The sequence below is a fragment of the Ornithorhynchus anatinus genome, chromosome 3, assembly GCF_004115215.2.
Source record: "Ornithorhynchus anatinus isolate Pmale09 chromosome 3, mOrnAna1.pri.v4, whole genome shotgun sequence".
Taxonomy (NCBI): Eukaryota; Metazoa; Chordata; class Mammalia; order Monotremata; family Ornithorhynchidae; genus Ornithorhynchus; species Ornithorhynchus anatinus.
In genome coordinates, this window is record NC_041730.1 from 38,203,321 (window position 1) to 38,210,253 (window position 6,933).

Here is a 6,933-nt window from a genome sequence, read left to right on the forward strand (position 1 = left end):
CAAAACTCATCTGTTCTGGGCAGCAGCAGCAGAGGAGAGAGTTGAGGGTGGAGACTCAAGTTTACTGTGGGGAAGGAGGCAATGGTAAACCATTTCCATATTTTTAACAAGAAAACACTATGGATACACTACCAGAATGAATGCAGAAGGAGGTGGGGCGTCCTGGGAGAAATGTGTCCATGAAGTCGCTATGGGTCGGAGATGACTCGATGGTATAAGACAAGCCTATTATCAGGAGCACGACTGTAATATACTCTCCTTAGCTCCGCACAGTCAGCACTCGATACTGTAAATCAATCAATGGTATTTGAGTGTTAACTGTTTACAGCCCTAAGCCACTTGGGAAAGTACAACAGAGTTGGTATTCGTGATCCCTGGCCACAAGGAGTTTACAGTCTACATGCTATTGATTGAGTAGGGAATAATAATAATAATAATAATGGTATCTGTTAAGTGCTTATTATGTGTAAGCATTGGGTGGATACAAGCAAATCAGATTGGACACAGTCCATGTCCCATATGCGGCTCACAGTCTTGCTCCCCATTTTACAGATGAGGTAATTGAGGCACAGAGAAGTTAAGTGACTTGCCCAAGGTCACATAGCAGATGAGTAGCAGAGCCAGGATTAGAACACATGACCTTCTGACTCCCCAGCCAGTGCTGTATCCACTAGAGAAGCAGTGTGGCTCAGTGGAAGAAGCACAGGTTTAGGAGTCAGAAGTTATGAGTCCTAATCCCAGTTCTGCCACCTGTCAGCTGTGTGACTTTGGGCAAGTCACTTCACTTCTCGGTGCCTCAGTTACCTCATCTGTAAGATGGGGATTAAGACCGTGAGCCTCACGTGGGACAACCTGATTACTCTGTATCTACCCCAGTGCTTAGAACAGTGCTCGGCACATAGTAAGAGCTTGACAAATACCAACATTATTATTATTATACCATGCTGCTTCTCAAAATGCTACAAGGCTTCAGGGTTAACAAGGCAGAGTTGCCCATTCTTCCTTTGCCCTATTCCTGAGAAGGAGGCTCTCCTCTTGTGGAAATAATCTATTCAAATACATTCCTAAGCAAACGAGAAAATGAACCTGTTCAGCATCTGCCACCCCAAGTGAAAGAAGAAGGTGGCAGAAGTAAGTTGGGATGAATGAGGGAGGGTGGGAAGAGGGATCGAAGGGACTCAGATTCACTTGAAGCAGCTTGCTCCTACTCCTTTAGTACATGAACCTTCTGTCTTGGTGGGGAGAAGCTATTTTAGCTGCCCTTGTATAAGAACCTGGAGTTCTCTTGGAGCCTGTCTAGGAGAAAAGATGGGTCATGTCACACAACAAACCTACAAAATATGAGGACTAAAAGGAAGTGTTTTGAAGTCCAGTGAATAAAGAGGATATATAAATGATAACTTTGTAGAGTTCCCTTTCAAAGGGCGTAACTAGCAAGGGTTTCTTCTCTCCAAGTCTTCAAAATGCATTTTAAATATTTACCCAGTCTATTAGTCAATTACCAAAGATGGAGAGGTTGCTCTAGGCACAATGTCATGACTGTGAGGAGTGTAGTGATTTGTGTTTGTTTTTACACTAGCTGTGCAGTAGGCAGTGTTTCTTTTGTCAGTAATGGTGACTGCAGCTACTGGGGAATAGGGGGTGAAGGGGAACGTGGCGGGTGGGGAGGGGCGCAGAAAAGGAAAGAGGTCCCTGCCTCCTGCCCTTCCTTCATGGCTACAAGATCTTATCAGTTGAGAGAAAAGAGAATATGACCACCTTTTCCTGCAGTGCATATTAGTGGCTCCACCATTTTGTCTGCTGTGTGACCTTGGGCAAATCACGTCACTTCTCTGGGCCTCAGTTACCTCATCTGTTAAATGGGGATTGAGACCGTGAGCCCCACGGGGGACAGGGACTTTGTTTAACCCGATTTGCTTATATTCACCCCAGCACTTAGTAGAGTACCTGGCATATAGAAGAAAATGCTTAACAAATACCATAATTATTATGTTCCTTCTAGGGCTCTGTCCTACCTGCAATTTCAGTTCAGTGTCATCTGGTGTACCCTTGGGCCACCTGTGCCCTCACCAACCTGACAAGGAGGCCTCACTTTCAGGTGTTGCTATTGCACAAGCCTGGGTCTTCATGCATTCAATTAGTCCCTTAGGTCCACTCAGCAATTTGCCTTTCCCCCCCACAACTCCTCTTCATCAAATTACACCCTCCATTCCTTCAAAACCTCTTCCTTTTAACTCTCTCATCTTCCAGTAATGCCATCTATTATCCACTTCAACACTCAGGCATTATGTTTGACACAAAGCACACAAGAAATAGCATTTTTGTACCAGCCTGCTCTTTCTTCCCTCTTTTCAATGGGTGGGGAGGGGTCATTATTATTATGGTATTTGTCGAGCATTCTTCTAAGTGCTAAGGTAGATACAAGTTAATCAGGTTGGACTCAGTTCCTTTCCCACTTGGGGCTCACAGTCTACGATGAAGTAGGATTTAATCCCCATTTTACAGTTGAGGAAATGGAGACACAGGAAGTTAAGTGACTTGACCAAGGACATATAACAGCTGACAGAGCTGGGATGAGAACCCAGGTCCTCTGACTTCTAGCTCCATGCTCTTTCCACTAGGTGACACTGCTTTTCGGGTGTTCACAAATGACTCAATACCCTGGTTACAGTTTGGGGCCTCCCCAGCTCAGATCCAAAGGTCTGACACTTGTGAACCAAAGTCTACCTAGCATACACAAGTCAGTCAATGTATTTACTGATTGCCTAATGAGTGCAGAGAATCATACTGCTGGCTCATAGAACAACAGAAACAGGTCACGAACCTTTCTCTAAGGAGGCTCACAATCTAATGGGCAGACAGGCAGACACAAATATAACATCAATCTAAAGATCAATATATATAGAAGTGTTGAAGGCTGAGTGGATATATACATCTGAGTAGGGTACAACTTTCCCTCTCAGGATTGCACCTGGAGAGTTTCCAGTAATAATAATAATGCTGGTATTTGTTAAGCGCTTACTATGTGCAGAGCACTGTTCTAAGCACTGGGGTAGAAACAAGGTAATCAGATTGTCCCACGTGAGGCTCACAGTCTTCATCCCCATTTTACAGATGAGGTAACTGAGGCCCAGAGAAGTTAAGTGACCTGCCCACAGTCACAAAGCTGCCAAGTGGCAGAGCCGGAACTCAAACCCATGACCTTTGACTCTGAAGCCCGGGCTCTTACCACTGAGACATGCTGCACTCTACCAATCCTGGCTAAAGTGGCTAGCAAGTGGAAGGCAATCTGCTACAAGTCAAAACTCACCTGTGCTGGGCAGCCACAGCATGGGAGAGAGTCGAGGGCAGAGACTCAAGTTTCTGCCCAGGAGGAGGCAATGGAAAACCTCTTCTGTATTTTTACCAAGAAAACTCTACGGATACACTACCAGAACGATTGCAGATGGAGGTGGAGGTAGGGCATTCTGGGAGAGATGAGTCCATGGAGTTTCTATGGGTCGGAAACGACTTGACGGCATAAGACAAGGGCAAAACTGCAAAGAATGGCTTTTGGACAACATACCTTAGGAGACCAAGAATTAAACTGGGAAATCTCCTAGAAAAAAATGGAATAGGGGCGGCTTTGAATACAGGGAAAGAGGAAGGACAGGCAGCAAGTATGGTGATGGCAAAGGGCCAGAGAGAGTAGAGGAGTGAATGACCTTCAGAAAGTTCACTTGGGAGAAATATAAAGCATGGGCTGGCAGGTAGTAGGAGGAGGCAGCAAATAGTAAGGAGAGTTGGTGGAGATACTTGAAGCCAGTGGTTTTTGCCTGATGTGGAGAGAAATGGGTAGTTATTGGAGGTTTTAGAGAATGGGTAGAAATGTGAGCACATCAATATTTTAGGAAGATAATCTGAGCTGCAGAGTACAGCCTGAAGAGGACAGAGGTTGGAGGCAGAGACTAGTAAGGAGGCTGAAACAGTAGTCTAAGTGGGAGATGAATAGGGCGGTGGTCAGTTGAATGGAAAGGTAGAATCTAAAAATATTTTTCGGTGAAACCTCAAAATATTATGGAGAAAGAACCCGCAGGATTGGACAACAGACTGGTCTAATAGCTGACTGAATTTGAGAATTAAAAGAAAGGAATAGGTCAAACACCACCAAGATGGTGGGCTTCTGGGACAGGGTGGGTAATTCTGGGTTGTCAGAGATGGGAAAATTAATAGGAGTGAGTCAAGAGGAGATTAGGAATTTGATTTTAGACACATCAGTTAAGGTACCACTATGACTTTCAGTTGGAGATGCCATGGAGGCAAGTGGAGATGCTAAATAGGAGAGACGTTGAGGGGAAGAGGGTGGGAGAGAGGGACAGACCAGAAAGGTCTTGTGGGTCACCCACTATTACAGGGATGAGAGGTGCAATTCTGGATCTCTTACCAGCTGGAGAGTCTGGAGGCTCCACTTTCAATCCCACCTCCTTCCCAAGACCTATGTCACATTAGACTTTCTGACAGGATGGACAATTTCTCAGTAATGAGAAATAATTGGCTGAAAAGTTGATTCCCCCACAGTAATGACAGCCACACCCATGAGTGACTCAGAGCAGTGTATGAAAACTGATTTTATTTTGAAAAGAATGTTTTGCATGGTAGAGAGCAACCATAAACTTTTATGAACTGACCTTGGAAAAATAATATTTAGGATTCATCAGGTTTAAATATTATTGTGTGACTGTTCATACCAGTTTCATCTTATCACTGTCGACCCCTGGCTCACGTCCTACCTCTGGCCTGGAACGCTCTCCCGTCCTCAAAACTGCCAGAACTATTACTCTCCCCCTCCTTCAAAGTGTTACTGAAGGCACATGCCTCCAAGAGGTCTTCCCAGACTAAACGCCACATTTCCTCATCTCCCACTCTCTTCTGTGTCTCCGACTTGCTCCCTTTGCTCTTCCCCGCCTCCCCACCCCACGGCACTTACATGTATCTGTAACTGTATTTACATATATTGATATCTGTTTATTTGTATTGATTTATCTCCCCCCCACCCCAGGCTGTGACTTCATTGTGGCAGGGATTGTCACTCTTTATTGCTGCACTGTACTTTCCCAAGTGCTTAGAAGTGCTCTGCACACAGTAAGCACTTAATAAATACGATTGAATGAATGAATCTTATCAAAAATGACTTAGTCTTATCTATTTCGGGAATCAATCAATGGTATTTATTAGGCTCTTACAGTATGAAGCACTTGAAAAACTACAATTTCCAGAAGTTTAAAAGGAATAAAAAATGCATGATTCAGAAGCACTTAAAGGAGATCGTACGAATTAGTTGTTAATCCTTTAGACTGTAAATTCCTTGTGGGCAGGGGTCATATCTCCCAACTCTGTTGTACTATACTTCCCCAGGCATTTACTGCAGTCCTCAGTAAATGCTCAGTAAATACTATTGACTGATCAGTCAATTGGTCATCTTGATATTCTAAAATTACTTGAATATGAATTATCCACAGACAGGTGAACTTTTAAATACAAATATATTTAGCAGTAGTATTTTAATGCTGCTGCCTTCCTTTCCCAGTCCCAGACCAGCCAGTGCTCTCGATGAGGGCTCTCAAATCCAGCTGCAAAGAGAGCTGGGCTAAAGATAGCTCAGTATAGCTCAGGAGCTGAGGACATTCTGTGCAAACCCAGGTTCCTGGTCTTTCAAAACGACAGCAGTTAAAAATCAGACTGCTTAATGTAACTTTGAATTATTTATACCTCTAGTCCGTCAATCATATTTCTTGAACGCTTATTATGTGCGGAGCTCTGTAGTAAGCACTTGAGAGAGTATGAAACGGCAATAAACAGACACATGCCCTGTCCACGGGCCTGCACTCTAGAGGAGGCATAGAGTGCAGGCACTTCTTTTTTGTGTGAGTATTTTTATATACTCAGTTTTTTAGGAGGCTATCCTCCAATCAGTACCACCTCGTCTAAAAGTTACCTTGCCCTCTCCTTCTCTTCTTCTGGACAGGGAGCCAGCATAGACAAGTGGAAAGAACATAGAGTGAGAGTCACACCTGGGTTCGAATCCTGGCTCTGCCAATGGCCTACTTGGGCAAATCACTCAACTGTTCTAAGCCTCAGTTTCTTCATCTGTAACATAGGAGTAGGATACCCACACTTCCTATATTGAAAAGAAAAAAAAAATGGAACAAGGACTACATCCTGGCTGATTACCCAAATCTGCTCCACCAGTTAGCATCCAGAAAGGGCTTAATAAATAGCATTACCATTACCATCATCAATAGCAACTAGAACAATTAATCCCAATTCACTGCTACATTTTCAACGTACAATAAAAACTGTTGCTTCTTGGCTTTCCCTAAAGAATCTCAATTTCATGGTTGGAAGCACTCTTTAATCATTCTCCTTCACCGGTTCTGCTCTCTCCTCACTCTAGCTACAGAGCACATTTCCAATTAGCTTTTTGGTGTTGTTGTTTGCACAGCCCTACAGTGATCAGAAAAAAAAATAAATGAAAATCATCTATTGAGGGTAGCCTGATTCCAAAAGTCCTGCTGTTTCCTAATAAAATGATTGTATGGATCATCTGAAGCAGGTATTTTAAAAAAAGCATTTCTAAAAGACTGTAATAATAATGTTGGTATTTGTTAAGCACTTACTATGTGCTAAGCACTGTTCTAAGTGCTGGGGTACATACAGGGTAATCAGGTTGTTCCACATGAGGCTCACAGTATTAATCCCCATTTTTACAGATGAGGTAACTGAGGCACAGAGAAGTTAAGTGACTTGCCCACAGTCACATATCTGACAAGCGGCGGAGCCAGTAGAACCCATGACCTCTGATTCCCAAGCCCGCGCTCTTTCCACTGAGCCACGCTGCTTCTACAGTAGTTGAATTCCTAGTCATAATACCACAAAACAAAAAGGAAAAACACA